At 41.9% G+C, this 18330-nt stretch overlaps 1 protein-coding gene and 1 non-coding gene across 2 annotated transcripts in view; both read right to left on the reverse strand.

The window, feature by feature from the left end:
• srbd1 (S1 RNA binding domain 1) overlaps nt 1-18330 on the reverse strand; it is a 257149-nt gene that overhangs the window by 70232 nt on the left and 168587 nt on the right. The gene's annotated exons all lie outside the window — the stretch shown is intronic.
• Nucleotides 8799-8872, reverse strand: trnat-agu (transfer RNA threonine (anticodon AGU)). Its single transcript has one exon. It is a non-coding gene; the product is annotated as a tRNA-Thr (tRNA).

Raw genomic sequence — 18330 nt, forward strand, 5'->3', positions numbered from 1 at the left:
TGCGATATTGAGGAAGGCCTCCGTCCTCAGACAGCCACTATGACTTCCCCATGCATTGGAGACCAAACACAATGCCACAGGAGGCAGAAAGTTGCTGCTAATTGGTTTAATTGGCTGTTCGCCCCCAATCGACGGACAGTCATGCCACTGATGTTCCCACTGTTGAGAATATCCCGTGGTAGTGGGAAGATATTGAGTTCCTCTCGGGTGCCACTTTACAAGGCTTTTCACCTTCCAGCCCGTCTCCAGAGGGTTGGTAAAATTCAGCCCATTCTATCGCGATGCAGGTCAGTGCTATCAGCAGGTCCACTTCGGAGAAAACCAGCCGGCATTGAAAATATTGGAAAATGGCTCTCATACCGGTTGGTTTTCTGCATAATTTTCCATTCTCCTTGGATTTTATCTATAGGTTAAAGTGCCATTTTTGTATACATCTTTTCACTTGCATTCTGTGGCATTGTAAGTTGATATATCATGTTAGCGCGACTCTACAATAATTCTCTCCCTTTGATGAGCAAAGCAACTATATAATAGCAGTGAAAATATCAAATAGATGGCTCAAGACAAAACTAATTACAGGCTTGTCATCGGGATTTGCTTTTTTCCTGGTATCATCTTCTACCATGCCTTTAGGGCAGGATAAATAAAAATCACTCCCTGGACATCTTCATATGCAGCAAAAATGATTTAACTGAAAGAAAGCTTACTTTCCCCATTCACTGGAGAATGCTAATCACAGTTTGATTGGCATGTGACAGCACTAAAAAGTCATTAAGGTTAGCATGTGTTGAATGACCCATGAAAGACTAAAGGCTGCAAGAAGCACAGGAAACGTTTGAAAAAACATTACACTGTCTGCTCAGCACCAGAACATGTCAAATTCTAAATACAAGATACACAAATAGCCATTTTATTATTCACAACACTGAGAAAATCCATAATCTTTGAATTCTGGGTGCCCAGTATTACTCCGATATTTTAGGAAAAACAAAACTAAAGAAAATAAGCATCACCCATCCCCTAACTCCACTAACCCCTGGAAGATTAACCCTTCAAGAAGTAAAATAACTCTTCATCGTTCAAAATATTTATTTCTTTTCCAGCGTACCTCCGCAAAACAAAATCCTCTACAAAAACACAGAAATCAAGAAATATACAAAATATTTTGCAGTTAATTGAAAACTGTGCCTGGTTACATTTCTGGTTTTGATAAAGGAACACAACATGCATACTTTTAACTGTTTCAACTTTGCATTAAGCATGTGAGCTTCAGTGGCAGCTCAACTCACTAAAGGCACTGAGTAGCTAGCTGAACCATAAAAACCAGAACAGCCATAGGTCAAAATCTCAGGTTGTGCCGAGTTAGTTGTCCTCAGTCAATGGGTTCATTATAATTTACCCCAATGTCCCTGGATTATGGGTGGCACCGTGGTTAGCACTGCTGCCTCACAGCAGCAGGGGCCAGGGTTCAATTCTGGCCTCGGGTCACTGTCTGTGTGGAGTTTGCACATGATCCGCGTATCTGCGTGTGGGTTTCCTCCGGATGTTCTGGTTTCCTCCCACAGTCCAAAGGTGTGTGGGTTAGGTTGATTGGCTTTGCTATATTGCCTTAGTGTCAGGGGGGTTAGCAGGGTAAATACATGAGGTTACAGGGATAGGGCCTGGGTGGGATTGTTGTCGGTGCATACTTGATGGGCCGAATGGCCTCCTTCTTTTCTGTAGGGATTCTACGATTGGAGAGGAAAGTATCAGTTGGGGTTCCTGCTCTGCAGGAGGGTCATATGGACTCAAAACGTTACCTCTGCTTCTCTCTCCACAGATGCAGCCAGACCTGCTGAGTTTATCCAGCATTTCCTGTTTTCATTCCTGCTCTTGAATGAGAACCAGTGATTCCTGGCAGACTGAGAGTGTATGCAGAAGATGAGTAAGAATGGAATGAGGCTCAAGTGTGTTGGCTCCATGATCAAATAGCCACCCTGTTGCACTCACCAACCATCCTCATGTATGAGAATAGGATCAATAGAGCCAAGTAACAGAAGGCACATGGTTCCATTGTAAGTATACTGCAGCGGGAAGGAATGGGAGAAACTTGGCATAAAACAGAAAATGAAAACTTACACATTTCACAGTCAAAATCAAACCTGCTCCTTTGGCCAGTTTGAACCATTTTATGCAGCAGCAAAATAAAAATAAGCATCTTGTCGCCTTTAAACATCAATTTAAACATCAATGGCTGCAGTCAGACCAGCCAATCCAGGAATGAGTTCGGGGGCAACTTCAGGGGTTGCCTAATGCCAAGGATGGCTGACTTTGTCACTGTTATAATAAAAAAATCAAGGCCCTCTACCCTTCACACACCCCACACACTCTTCATGCTCCCCATCCACCCACCAGAATGGCCACCTCATGTCCCCCATTCACCCCCCTATAATCCCTCATGCCCCATCCTTGCCATCTCATGCCGCCCCCCCATTACCCTTCATGCCTCCTTTGCCGAGCAATGCCATTTCAATGCTCCTTAAGTTTAGTTTTACTGTGAGGTTAAACATTATGTAATTGAATGGAAACTGGAACACCAGCCAAACCACCCCCATGTCACTATGTCCTCTCATTTAACAGAAAACCCGTTGCCAATCAAGTGCAACAATCAACCAAAAACAAGGCTAACCCATCATAAAATCCTTAAAACATGAATCATTTACCATGGGATGAAAATTCAACATGTTTTAACTGTACATAGTTACTTCAAGCCAACGTACGTTTTCGCACAATTCTACAGCTTTTTACCAATGGCGAAATCAAAGTTATTTTTACACTTGTTTCACATTTCCTGAACACATCAAGGATAGGTTTACACATTCCATCTACAGCCCTTCCTCTTCCAACATAAATACAATGTCTATCAAGTGACTAAATCTTCATTCTTATATTTTGTTTGATTGAATCCAAGTCCAAGGACTTTATTGCTAGCCAATCAAAACCATTTTTTTAAAAAAAAACAATGCTACCCCCTACTCCAAGTTGACAGGGAGAGAGAGCCAGGATGAAGATTAAAATAAAAGTTTAACAAGTTTATTCTTTTAAGTGCTTCTTTTTAGACTATAAGGTTAATATCCAGGTCTATTGTTGAAAGTGTTTGTTTCAGCAAAGTGCAGGGCCAAATTATAGCAAAAGCAATCGATGCAGCGAGATAATTAATGGTATTGCTGTGGACTTATTAGCAGTTGTAAGAGTTAGGGTAGCTATTGCACTGTTTGAATACACATCTCAGAAAAAACGTTAACTAAAAAAGTTAAACAAACACCTTGGGCTTGATTTTAATCTTTAACGTGGATAGCTGGAGTTAAGGAAATTCCCAGCACGGCCTGCCCACCTCTGGAGTAAGTGCCAGGAGAGACAGGATTTTCATTGTGGGTGCAGGCTGCAGTCAGGCCAGCCAACTCAGGAAAGAGTTCAGAAGCTGCCGGATGCTAAGGATGGCTGACTTCATCACCGTTACGATGAAAAAAAATCAAGGCGCTCTAGCCCTCACTCCTCATGCTCCCCCCATCCACCCACTACAGTGGCCACCTCATGTCCCTACCCACCTCCTATAACTCCTCATGCCCCATATTTGCCACCTCATACCCCATCCATACCACAACATGCCTCCCACCCACCCCCACTGCGCCTCAAGCCCCCTAAGCCAAGCAATGCTATTTCAATGCTCATTCCCTTACTATACACTATATGGAGCCAATGAACCTTATAGTGACAACAGGATGTGTAAAAAATATTTAAAACAAAAATAGTTCATTGATAACTTTCCACTTTTTACTGCAGGTCAATAGAGGTGTTAATCACCCAAACTCTTTAAAGTATCAACAGGTGAAACTACAAGCACTTGAAACTTTTGCATGAAGGGGTGTGTTGAGGGCCTTTTGAACTTAACTTTCAAAAGGTTTATCACACCTTTGAGATGCATGAACCATAACTCTGAAAAGCTTCCCAACTGTCCCAACTTCATGAAAACTGTGGAAGACTGGGACATAACTATTCCGCAATGGAGCCAGCCAGGTCAGGGGTGCAGACTCACAAAGCAAACCAGCCTGCACCTTCAAAAGGTATTCCTAAAAATCAGAAAACCCAGGAACGGGCTCAGGATTCCCGAAATCGGGCCCTGTCTGCCATGTTCTTCCCAATCTCCGTGAAAATCTAGCCCCTCTCTTCAAATTCTATGAATTTGTCAGAACTCCACTGGTCAAAGCAACTACACAGCGAATATTTCTAACTGAAGATCGACCGATAAAGCTGCAAATCCATATCACGTCCGCTTATTAAACATCGTATCCAATGGGACCACAGCCCATTCACAGTTTAAACCAGTTTATCACTGAAGTTTTTTTTCACATTTCTAATATGCATTTCTGTGAATATGAGAAAGTTAAAAATAAAATGCGAAAAAAGACAGAAGATACTTCTGGCACTCCCCATCAGCACAGAACTTTAGAAAACTTATAACACAGAAAAAGTCCATCTTCAACTGGAGCTACAGGATCAGTACAACTGATCCGGTATCCTTGGCACCGAGACTGATTCTGGATATTTCTGGATTTTGGATGTCTAGCTTAGCATGTCGTTCACAGCAACCCATTTTGTTATCATGCAATAGATTTGTAATGACTTTAATGAGGTGCATGAGGTGGTCCTGTCAGAATATGAGCTTCCTGATTCAAGCAGTTATAGCTGTCCAATCCGGGAGCCCTGCAGAGGTACATAAGGTGGAGTGTCGGGTTTACCAGCACTCAGGGTGTATACACTGTATAGTGAAGTAACTACCCGAGCATTACTAACGCTTGTAAATAAATCTGGATTTGGTGAAGAGACACCGGCCTTGTGGGGGTTATTTCAAGACTCAGTCACAGAGTTTACATATCAGCTTTGCATTCAGTTCTCATGCAATATCAATCTTCTGTTAGCAGCAACATTATGCCCGACTTCTTAGATTCTGAGGACGTACTGCCGATCAGATTCAGAGGGAGTAAGTTGTTCATGTTCTAAGCTAGAACCGATCCAGAATGGGGTTCAACTTGCACAATGCCTGACCAGCACACCATTTCAAGAGTCTATGCTTATGTTGTGGACATTCATCTGGGTAAGCATTTTTCAAGCAGAGAAAAAACAGTGTTCAATGGCTCAAACGGTAAAGTTCTCTACGACAAAAATGCCTCATTTTCAGACCGTCAGTTTTTGCATTGCCAGATTTGAGGTACTCTACCTACATCTACTGTTACTCTCTGATTACGACTGATGAAGAGGATAGAGCAATTTTCTACATTCGTCAGAATCATCACTATTATTCTCATTAAATGTCAAAAAAATTGCGAGTTCATCGCTGAATGTGTCAGTACTGTTTGTTGCTGTCATTTACTTTATCCAATTATTAATCAATATTTTTGGCTGCAGCTTTGATCAGAAAAATTCTTTGACATTCTCATTTTTATGCTGTTACGAGATGATTTGGCAATTGGTATTAGTCAGCCTGAACACAACAATTGCAAAATATACCCAATGTAGGCTTAAGCCGTAAGAGGGTTGAAGGGAGAACTGAAAATGTTGCAAACTGTTTCTCAAAACTTAAAAAGGCTCAGAATTTCCTCAACACTATTTTCTCTTTACAACTTGTTTTTATTAGCTTTCTGCACATGACCAAGTAGTACATTGATTTTACATTCGGAATTAGAAAGTGTAATGAAAGCTTGCAAACCCATAAGTTTTTTCCAAGTCAAAATCTAGTTGGAATAACCAGTCTGGTTCCAATCTAAAAACACAATCGTCACTTATTATGGAAACATTTCCAAAAGGTTGTAATCTCAGCCAATTGTAAAAATCAAAAATATTTCTCGGCAATCTTAGTTTAAAGTACAGCATCCAACAAAGCTAATTTCAATTAAAAATTGCGAATTGCCAATAAATGACAAGTGATCATTATGACTTATACATAAAGCTTGACTTTCGCTTCAGTGCAAAAAGCAACAAATCTACCAAGACCAGCAAGGTATTTTATATCCAAGCCACCTGTATGTTTTCAATTTCCGTTCTAATGAAACAAAGGTTAACTGAAGGCAATTCACAGGATTCTGATCATTTTATTCGAATTTAATGACAGGTTACAAGCAATTCTAACCCTTTTTGAACCAGCATTTTGAGAAGCTGTGTGAATAACACATGTAGAAACCTAAAGTTTGGTCTGAAATAACAAATAAATCTTGTCAAGTAAGTGAACCACAGACTCAAGATAGCTACAAATCTTTTTCTTCATATAACTAGGAACCAATAGGTCAGTGGTCTCCAAACCTCTTTGGTCATGTGCTCTTATTCAGGCTAACCAACTTTTTGCCTATCCCTTTCTTTTTTAACTACCCTTCTAATGACCACAAGTTTTGTAAATCATTATAATGGCACATTACAGGTAACCATGTGTCTATAATAATAATATCTTATTTACTATTGTGATGAATGATCTTGTTTGTTGGAACATAAACAATTGAAGTTGTAAAAAATATTCAATGAACCTTCGCGCCCCACTCCCTCTCCACAGAATCCCTCATTCATCCCCTCCTCTCAACCCCCATCCCCCCAAACCCGGACTCTCTGGAGTGGATGCTCGTAGGTGGCATATCTCAGTACCTTAAACTGATCTCTGTTGCAGATCACCAATCGCATATTCAAGTTTGTTGTGTTCTGACAGAATCATAGAAACCCTACAGTGCAGAAGGAGGCCATTCGGCCCATCGAGTCTGCACCGACCACAATCCCACCCAGGCCCTACCCCAACATATTTACCCGCTAATCCCTCTAACCTACACATCTCAAGACTCTAAGGGGCAATTTTTTTTTTAACCTGGCCAATCAACCTAACCCGCACATATTTGGACTGTGGGAGGAAACCGGAGCACCCGGAGGAAATCCACGCAGACACGAGGAGAATGTGCAAACGCCACACAGACAGTGACCCGAGCTGGAAAACGAACCCAGGACCCTGGAGCTGTGAAGCAGCAGTGCTAACCACTGTGCTACCGTGCCGCCAGGAGTTACTCTTGTCAAGGATTAGATTGGATGCTGCCAAGATGTAAAGTCTGATGACCTCCATGGATCAGGAGGCACGGACTGTTAATATCTAAACTGCACATCTCTTTCCGCAAGTTGAAGTCCATGCTTGCTGGATATATTGGTATTTATTTTCACACAGAATAAAGTTTACTGCTTTAGGTCAAGACTCTCAATCGTCATTTGTAGTTTTTCTTCTCATCTTTTTCCTCAGTCCCACTTCTCAACCCCCTACTCCCACTCACGCTTGTGAGATGGCTGCAACAGGTAGGCCGTGTGCTCCCAGGAGTCTGCTGGTCTGTGGATCAAATGGACCTCTTCAACCTGGACAGTGTTTCGACAAGAAGATACTGCCCTCAGATCACCACCGCGCCAGGGCTCAGTTTCACACCTTCCTGTTGCTCCTCCAATCATAGGCTGTTTCTCTCCCACACTAATGTGCAACTAATAGGCACAACTACACGGCACTACAAGTGTGGGAGAGGGATAACCTACGATTGGAGGAGCAGCAAATTGCAGGAAGGTGAGTGGCACGGCACATTAGCCTGAGCACTAGAGACACTGCCTTTGGGAACCCTTAAACTATGGAGAGGGGTAGGTGGAGGTCGGAAAATTGTTCTCATCCCTGAAGATCCACCATTATGTAACAAAGAGAAAAGTACCCCCTAAAGAAATCTGCCGTACCCCACTTTGGGAACCACTGCAATAGGTCAATTTATTTAATATCATGAAATAGCATATAATTCCACAGAGTATGGGTCAGATTAGTCTAATGAGGAATATCATTTACAGGGACGCTAATTATACGGAACACAAGCTTTGCAACCCTGTTTAACAACACATTCCATATGCCACCACCATAATACACAGGGATACTGGCAAGTGTGCTCCCTATAAACACATTTTCCAATATGCAATCCTTTGTTTTTAAGGATAGCTAGCAATAAGACACATGGAGGAGTAACAAAGAGAAACTGCAGTCAGAGTTAAAGATATGGGTTTCAGGAGCAGATTTTGGAAAACACATAGAGACAAATAGTATGTGAAGTTGGGTCGCAAGTGCAATGGCTGACAAGATTGACTTCTGATGCAGCAGAGAATGTGAGAAAAGCAGTGAGAGGAGCAGGGAGTTAGGAATACAGGTTAAGTTGTCTGAATCGGGGATAAATTATATAAATAAAATGGGGATGGAGGTATTTCAAATGTGAACGAGGCTCCTAAATTTGATTAACTGGGCTACAAGATATGGCGGAACTGGGCGAGGATAGGACTTAACGTGAAAGATATCACAGGGCACCGAGACCAGGGCTAGGAGATCAAAGAAGGCAGTTTAAATCAAGCGAGTTTGGACTTTCCTCACCTTCCAAAACAATGCTGGAGCAGCCAAAGGATTTGGCTACAGAGGCAGAAACAGTAAAACTTGAAATGATTATGAAATCTGGACTAAGTGTTCTGCTCTATATACACTTTCATCGCCAGCGCACTGGTGTGAAACCAGGGAGTTCGCAGATGTTTCGAGGGAGCAGTTGGGTGCAAAAGTATCCAGGACTTGGCAGGAACAAAGACATTGGAGAAGAAAACAAGGTAGCCATCCAGCAAATTGATAGACACCGCCTATTCTGGAGTTACAATAGAGTGGGTTACTGGGGTTGGTGGACAGAAGCTTAGCAGAGGAATAATGATTTGCACACATCAGTTCAAATGGAATAAGGCTCTGCTGGGATTTGAACACAGGATCTCCTGTTTACTCGACAGGCACTTTAACCAACTAAGCCACAAAGCCTAAGGATGCTTGGGTTTTAGAATGTCAAAATAAATTAGAGTTAAGGAATTGGGCGAATAGGTTACACTGACTTCGACTGGAGTTGCAGTTGCTAAAATTACTGTTGACATTCAGCTGTAGCAATTTCATCTGCTGTTAATATTCACACCATACAAATGCTCTTCCTATTTCTCACCTACATACCAATTGCCAGGCAATGACCATCTCCAGCAAACCATCACCCCATGACATTCCATGGCATTGCCATTGCTGAAACCGCTGCTATCAACATCCTGGGGGTTACTATTGACCAGACACCAAACTGGACTAGCCATATAAATACTGTGGCTACCAGAGCAGGTCAAAGGCTAGGAATCCTGGAGTGAGGAACTCACCTCCTGACTCCCCAAAGCCTACCCACCATCTATAAGGCACAGGTCAGCGGTGTAATTGAATCCACTTGCCGAGATGAGGACAGGTGCAAGAGCACTCAAGAAGCTTGACACCTTCCAGGACAAAGCAGCCTGCTTGATTGCCATCCCTTCCACAAACATTCAATCCTTGGATTTGGAGATGCTGGCATTGGACTGGGGTGGGCACAGTAAGAAGTCTCACAACACCAGGTTAAAGTCCAACAGATTTATTTGGAATCACGAGCTTTCGGAGTGCTGCTCCTTCATCAGGTGAGTGGCTCACTCACCTGATGAAGGAGCAGCGCTCCGAAAGCTCGTGATTCCAAATAAATTTGTTGGACTTTAACCTGGTGTTGTGAGACTTTTACTGCATTCAATCCCTTCACCACTGATGAATAGTGGCAGCAATATGTACCATCTACAAGATGCACTGCAAGAATTCACCAAGACTTCTTAGGCAGCACCTTCCAAACCCATGAGCACTACCATCTAGAAGGACAAGAGTAGCAGATACCTGGGAACACAACCACCTGGAGGCTCCCTTCCAAGTCACTCAATATCCTGGCTTGGAAGTATATTGCCATTCCTTCACTGTTGCTGGGTCAAAATCCTGGAACTTCCTCCCTAACAGCACTATGGATATACCTACACTTCAGAGACTGCAGTGGTTCCTACAACTCATGGACTGCAGCGGTTCAAGAATGCAGCTCGCTACCACCTTCTGAAGGACAACTAGAGATGGGCAATAAATGCTGGCCTAGTCAGCGACGCCCACATCCTACAAATTAAGTTTTAAAAATAGCCTAACAAATAATAAGTGTGTGTGTATGTGTGAGAGAGAAAAGAAGTAATGGAATCTCTAATGGGAAGGGTCAACATTTAAGCAAAAGTGAAATTGGAAGGCCAAATTATAAATCTGCAGCAATCTCAGTGGAAGCGTAAAGCAAATTAAAACTTGTAAATGGGTAGCTTTTACATCAAACAAAAATCACATTTTGCAACAAGCAAAAACACAAAAGAACATTTTGGATAAGAAAAAAAACAGCATTTGTATAGTACCCCACCGTCCAAAGACACATTGCTATTATGTTCTGTAATATCGAATTTGTGCATAGCAGATGCTATAAATAGCAATCCAATAAATGGCTAGATGACCTATTTTGATGGTTTTGGTTAAGAGACACCAAGAGAACTCCCTCAAGTAATCCACAGAGTCTCTTACATCCACCAGAGAGGTTGGGTGTAGTCTTGGTTTAACATCTCAGCACTACCTCAAACATTGAACTGAAAGATGTAATGTCGTAATTATGTTAGGATCATAGTTAGGACATTAGTGCAGAAGGAGGCCATTCGGCCTGCACTGACTCTTTGACAGAGTATTTTAGCTAGGTCCTCTCCCCTGCCCTATCCCCGTAACCGCGCACATTTACCACGGCTAACCCATCTAACCTACTCACGTTGGGACACTAAGGGGCAATTTTACCATGGCCAAACCATCGTACCTGCACATCTTTGGACTGAGAGAGGAAACCCAAGAAGACAGGGGGGGAATGTGCAAACTCCACACAGACAGTCATCTAAGGCTGGAACTGAACCTGGGTCCCTGGCGCTGTGAGTCAGCAGTGCTAACCACAATGTCACTGTGCCAGCCTAGAGATTGTGGGTTTAAACAAAAAGAGATGTGATTTGCACACGATGACTCAAAGTAAAACACAAAGGGCCCGATTCTCCCATTGCGACGTGCTAATTTTTTGGCGCATTGGGTTGGGAGATCCGTGTGTTGGCCATTTTGGAGGATTCGCGCATGTATTCCCGACACATGCACATCTCCCACCGCCAGAGAGCAGGTGCAGTCAAGACAACGCTGGAAACTGGAGTGAAGGCACGTTAAGTCATTTTAATCTGCTTTTAATGTAATTTAAATGTGATCATCGGGCCCGGGACTGAATTCTTCAGGCCCGAAAGCATCTCCCACCCTGCCAGGAGTATTTCACTCTGGCGGGGTTTAGATTTGCTCCCCACGTTCGGGGAACTAGCAGGAGACCCTGTTGGAGTGTAGGGGGGGGGGCAATCGGGGCCCCCAGAAGGTCGGGTGGCGGGGTGATGCCCCCCTGGGCATGGGCACCCTGGCAATGCCATCCTGGGTCCCCTGGGATTGCCCAAGGGGCAAAGTGCCCATGCCCAGGGGGCACCTTGGCACTGCACACTGGGCATTGGCAAGGAGGTGGAGCCTATTGTGGGCAGGGCTTAGGGGTGATCAGTGGGGGTCGACGGTCCCGCTGCCACTCTGCTTGGGGATCGGTCAATGGTGGAGGGAGGCCAATGATTGGGCCGGGCTGGAGGGGGGGGGCGGGGGGATGGTCATGGGGGCCGCGATCGGGCCGTAGGGGTATCGTTGGGATGGGCAGCACTGCAGGGGTCCGGGATTGGCCAGCAATTGGGAGGCTGACAGATCGGAGCCACTGTGCATACGCAGAGGTCCAGAACTGCCAGACTCTGGCGTGAATAGCACACCCCCCCCCCCTTCGAGTTTTTAATGATATTCATGATTGTGACCTCTGCATGCACAGAGTGTAGGAGATTCGAGTCTGAACTCCCACTGAAAAAACAATCATGAATTACACCAGTTTTCCTGTGAATTTAGCACTTAGACTTTTTTTGGGAGAATCAGGCCCAACATGTTTATTGAAAGAGGCATTTTCTGCACAGAACAGAAAGTGAAACTAAAACAGCAGCTTGTGCAACACCCTAATGACATTGTCATCAAATCATGTGACTGGCTCTTAAAGCAATCATGCAACCAGTTAAATATGTAACATCCTTCCCCCTTTACTTCTGTGGTCATGACAACACTTTGCTAAGATGCTATACATAGGATCAATAACACTCAAGACACAGTACTATGCATCATTAATCATTATACACAGTCAAAAAGAAAGTCGATCAGGAGCACATCTATTTCTCTTTGGATGTAAACAATGTTCTGGAATTTGGCTGGCCTTGACCCTAGAAGTACAATTTGGAACTTCAGTAGACACTTTTTTTGGAACTAACTCTCCATGATTCTCATATGGTATAGCAGCATAGACACAAACCATCAGGCAACTCAGATTCAACACAGCCTTCTGTTGTAGTATTCACAACACAAGAGACTGAAGTAGTTGGTACTTCTGAAGATGATTTGTAGAAATTGTTTCAAGATAACAACAATTCGTTAGCATGGCATCAACAAACTAGTTCATCTTCGGTTTAAATAATGTAAGAAATTGGACCTTTTTTGCTAAAACAATGGCTTTGCCCATATAATAATAACCTGAGTGAGTGAGCCTTCAGAGTATAAGTCGGCACAACAAACATCATCTAAAAGGCCCGTTGAAGAAGTTGTACTTGGAATGCTTGGTCTATTCATAAAAGAGTACAATCAATGCCAGGGTTGAGTTTTTTTTTAATGCGTATTATGCTATGAGCATCCATTTGGCCACTAAAATCAGAAGAGTCAGTACCTTAAAAGGTTCAACTTCATTACCATAAGGTGAACAAACTCTTGTTCCACATTTAGTCTAGTATCGAGAGCACACTGGGTGAAGGTAGAACGGAAGAGTTGATAAATTATTTAAAAATTGTGCAGACACTTAGGGAAATTAAAATGGAGAAAAACAAGCAAACAGAGGCAAGGAGAAGATTAACTGACCAGCAACTCAAAAATCATTCCATGGAAAACAGTTACGGACAGGAAAGATAGACAAACTGTACGTATTTCCTCTCACCAACTGTCTATAAGCAGAAGGTGTTTTGAACCATTTTTAAAGTATGCAGTGGCATATTTTCCCAAATCTTCAGTGCGTGCGATCTACTTTACTAATAACCCACAGCATTCGTGTTATGATTAACTCAGAAGGTTAGTTTATTTTTCATTCAAAACCCAAGGGAGAAGTGCTTGCAATTTCCCACTAAATACACACGCACACACACACACGCAGGGACAGGGAACAGAAAACAGAAAAAGGTTTACAACAAGAAAAGTAACAGCACCAGGATTACAGAAATGGGTATCAGTTCATATAATTTCCAGGGTTCAGTCAGAGTCCAAGGAAGAATTATTTCACTTTGTACCTCAAGTTGAACTGGCTGAAGATCGGAGTTGCACAGTTTATAGTTGATACCCCAGATGAAGTAGGTACACAGAGACTGGGTCAGTTTTTCAGGCTATGGTAAAAAATCTTCCAAGCAGACAGATGCGTCAGGGGGCAGGTTGTTCTGCCTGGAGTTCTGCTTCTTGAGGGTTAAACAGCAAACTGCCTGTGAGGCTCAAAGATATTGGCTGGAAGGTTCCAGCCTTTCACGCCAGCAGATCTTCCAGTCCTGCCGATGGCATTTCCATTGCGGGTTTCATGGTGGCAACAGGAACATTCTACGAGAAACCCCGTTGTCAACGGCAACCAGAAGATCCCACCATCGGCCAATGGCAGGCCGCCTCCCGCTGCCTCGAAACTCATGACGGGTTACACGGCAAATTCTGCCCATAATGTTAAAACTGTCCAAAAGGTCAGGGGTTTGGGTCAGGTAACATTAACGGTTAATTGCAGTTTAACAATCAGTTTCTATGCTTCTGGCCAGAATTCCTCTGCTCCTCCTTAGGAGAAAGGTGAGGTAGTTATAGCATCTCTTCCAGTATAATGACTTTGGATCTCTTGCTTTTGTGTTAGTTCAGGTTGCAGGGCCAGTTTCTCTGCATTTCCTCTGTGCTTGTGGATTACAGGTGCCTGTACGATGAGATGTAAGATTCCACAGGCCGAGCAAGGAGTTTGAGACTTGTAGCAGCCACCTTTTTTGGTTCAGCAGAAAGTTCATTGTTTCCAAACATGGCATTAGAATTTCTTTTCCTGTCATATGGACCCAACAATAGCATCTAATGAGCATGGCAGACACAATAAGTTCCATAAGGCTCTTACAAAAGTCTTACATCTGGCTCCCTGTGTGCAATCAAAATATTATTGACACATTGGAGAGCATGGGGCAGACCAAACATCTCAAAACTTTCATCCCAAAATTAAACTATTCTCAACAACTTTGTTGGTTTACCACTCACAATATGTGCACACCTCAAAAAAACTGTGATGTGTTTAATTTGTGGTGCATATTGCTGAACCATTACCAAGCCCAAAACCTAAGCCATTATGTTAGAAATGGCTCAAACAGCTTTCCCTCTTGAAGACTTGCATCTTGTCTATGTGTTGCATTGCTGAAGCTTAAGTACTTGTCGATATTTTTGGAGACCTCTACGCATGTCTGTCCCTCACTGCCGGTTTTCACTTCCTTTCCCATAACTCAAGCAACTTCTCCCAGCCGATTGTATTAACAATGGCCTCTCTGCTTTGGCAGATTTTTTTATTGCGCTGAACCAGGAATTATTTTCATGAACTATGTCCCACACAGTTGGCTAATTCAAGTATAATCAGTTTTTAAACATTTCCTAAGTTTCTCTACAAATTCCTTTTACAAATAGCCCTTGTGTTTAGTTAGCATTTATGGTATGAGGCACTTTAATTTTACAGAATATTCTGGCAGATGTTAAGTGATGAAAAATGTGTGTGTTCTGCAAAGTACATAGGAAACTCAGTACCAAAAAACCTTCTGAAATGACTTGCTTGTCATAAATTCTGACTCATTCATCTGGCATTGGAACATTTCAAAAACATGGTTTCTTGATTTCTCTGTGATTACTGCTGTTTTAGTCATACCAGCACCAGGCAGTCTAGCATCATAGTTTTCCTCTCACCTAATCAGTCAAAGTCCTCAACTGTTTCCATTCTGACCTGATCGCAAGACACCACAACATACAGTATGTTCTTAACAGAGATCTCTTTATTTAACTTGCGCTAAGATTGAACTCTGAACCCTCCAGTTTGGCAAGAAAAGTAAAGTTGAATATAGTACATCTAAATAAATGATCTATCAGGTTGCGCAAGTAATATACTATGGAGCCTGATGGCGTTTCCTTCTAAATCAAAATAAATGAAAATAGCTGAATAAGGAGATTAAATGTATGAGAAGGCTGCACAAAGTCAGGAGGAATCCTAATTTGTAGGTAATTTGGCAGTCTAACCAAGTGAACATGTGACAGGCCAATATGTGCAATCCTCATGTCAACAGTGTGTGACTTGGCAGCTACGCAGTTAATTTCTGATGCCTCATGAATTATTTTAATTTCTACTCGATATGTTATTTTTATAACTAATACTCAACATACTTGACAAAAACATTGGAGTACAGACACAGAATGTTCCTTTCTTGTCAAAATTCTTACCCTTGCACCTACTACACTGTATTCACTATTGCCATTTTTCAAAGCAGCTTTGGTGAATATGAAATTTTAATGATTTGGCCTATTCTTATAAGTATTCTTAACTAACTTACTTTCAAGGAATACTTCCAGCATTTACAAGTAAAAAGGAAAATACAAATAGGCAATACCCAATTTAATACTGCGACTATGTTTTGGAAGTCGGAATTCAGATGCTCCATGATACATATAAGGACCATTTAAATTTCACTCATTGGGCACAGTTAAGTTTGAAATAATTAAGTAACTATTTTATGTCCCATGTACAAAATTATTCCAAATGTCCACAAAATGCAGTGACATTTTTGGAAAACCATTGTCCCAAGTTTGAATGCAAAACATGCAAACTGCCATTCGTCCACATAAAACAGATTTCGCATTTACCTTCAGTCTCCCCCATCAGGTAAATTGAAAAATAAAAATTTTAAAGACATTTAAAGAAATTTGTTTTGCAATGCTTTGGAATTTTGTTTATATTGTGATATGATTAATAAAATAAAGTATTTTTTCAAATCATAAATACATATTTTGTCATTAAAAACTGCATTAAAATTAAAGGTCAGCTTTCTTTAAACTATTTTACTGAGATAAAACATACATTTTTACCTTTACTTCATCTTTTAAAAATTTACTTTGGTGAGGCCACAGTTGCAATGGTGGAAAATGTGGAGACTCCGCAGCTCCACCTGCTGTGCATCTGGACCCAGTGACAGGACTGATCACCATAAAACTAATTGCTTACTTTACAAAGGAAAAATCCTACTGGAGAGTTCACTTTTTTCTATTCTTTCTCTGGGTGCAGGTGTCGGTAAATAGGCCAGTGTTTATTTCCCATTCCTAATTGCCTTTGAGAAGATGGTCATGAGTTGCCTTCTAGAACCGCTGCAGTCCATGTGGTGTAAGCGCATCCACAGGGCTGTTAGGAAGGGAGTTCCAAGATTTTGACCCAGGGACAGTGGAGGAATGGTGATATAGTTCCAAGTTGAACTAATTGTTGACATTTTAGCATCGGAAATTGCTATAAAATATGTTTAACTCTAAAGTGGAATGTATAACACACTCATGTTTACCTCCATGGTGTTGCACTAAGTTAGACAATGTGGTCTCTTTCTCACATATGTTTGTGTTGCCGTTCCTTTCACATCCACGTGAGTCTCCTCATCTCTTCTTTAGCTTGTTTCTGCCCTCTTCCTTTATCCCCTTTACTCAGTTGGAAGGTAGCACCTTAAACATCATAATGTGGTGGGGAAAGGAATCACCAATAGTCAGGGGCTATGTTTGAGGCTGGATTGTAGGAAAATGTAGAATTCAGTGGCTCCCTTCCCAATTCTCCCCCACCCTGACTCCCACACACACACACTATCATTCTATGTCTTTTCCTACTAACACTATCCATGTCCCATTGTCTCCTCTCACCCTTTATCCTCTTCCCATTTGACCTTAACTCCAATGTGTTCCTTTCTTCCGCACTTCACCCACGTCCACTCTTCCCTTTAGGGCATGTGATTAGAAACCTGAGGGCTCCTGACCCTTAAACTTCTCTTTCCCCCCCAAATTCCTTCCATTTTAAAATTAATTAAAAAAACATTTGGAATAAGAGACTGCTTACCTTTCTTACTTTGTCTTTCACTTATACAGAATTAACCTTTAACTTTAATTAATTCAACAAAACACAGGTGAAATGATTAGTAGGTTACCAAAGTCCAATTTTCTTTTAAAACAGTAAAAACACGGAATAACAGTGCTAGAGTTTTACACTGATAATGACGACTGCATGTCATTTTAATCACATTGAAATGCATAGCTGTCTCTTTTGTCATTTTTTCCTAAAATATGTGTGAGCAATTAGGATATTTACCTTTTTTAACCATCATGAGATCATTTGCTGGTTTCAAAATCCAACTCATTATTTTGAAAACGGAATACACTCGCCATCACTTACACCATTCACAATTATCACAGGCTGCTGCTATTAGCTCTAAGCATTTTCTATTATCATTGGTTTCAATTACAAAGGCATTGTTTACAACTTATTAAGTACCCCAACTATTTGGGATATACTTTGTCATGGAATCCTTTTAATAGATTTTCCTGCTTTAATAACTAGGTTTTCGTCTCTCATCCGATTCTCGGATTCTGGCAGCTGCAGGAAAGTTCGTTTTTCTTCTTCTCTCGCTTTCCTTTCCACCTCTGCCACTTTGGAAATGCTCGGTTGGATTAAAAGTCAGTGCTAGAGTCTCACAAAGTCGCACAGCTGCCTCCTGCCTTCCTTCCACTTGTTCTACAGTCCACCACATAGAACAGGGTAACACTAATGTGCCTAATATAAGTCATGGCGATAGCGGGGACGGTTTTCAGAGCACCCTAACTGCCCCATACCGGCATGAAACTTCAAACTCTTCAAAAAAGTAACTGGGTATGGGAGGATTGCGGTGTGGATAACTCCATTATTCTCGCTGTTATGACACTTAGTTTTTTTTGGGGGGGGGGGGGAAGAATTCTGCCCAGCATTTACTGGAAAAAAAACATTCTGCGAGGCATCAATTTATTATTTTATAGAGCACAAACAAAAAGCTATAATACATATGCAATTATCAGCAACGACATCTCCTCCATGATTACCCTCAACACCGGTGCCCTGCAAGGCTGTGTCCTCAACGCTTTACTATATTCCTTGTATACTTGTGATTGTGTGGCCAAATTCTGCTCCAATTCAATTTTCA

Source organism: Mustelus asterias, chromosome 15, assembly GCF_964213995.1.
Source record: "Mustelus asterias chromosome 15, sMusAst1.hap1.1, whole genome shotgun sequence".
NCBI lineage: Eukaryota > Metazoa > Chordata > Chondrichthyes > Carcharhiniformes > Triakidae > Mustelus > Mustelus asterias.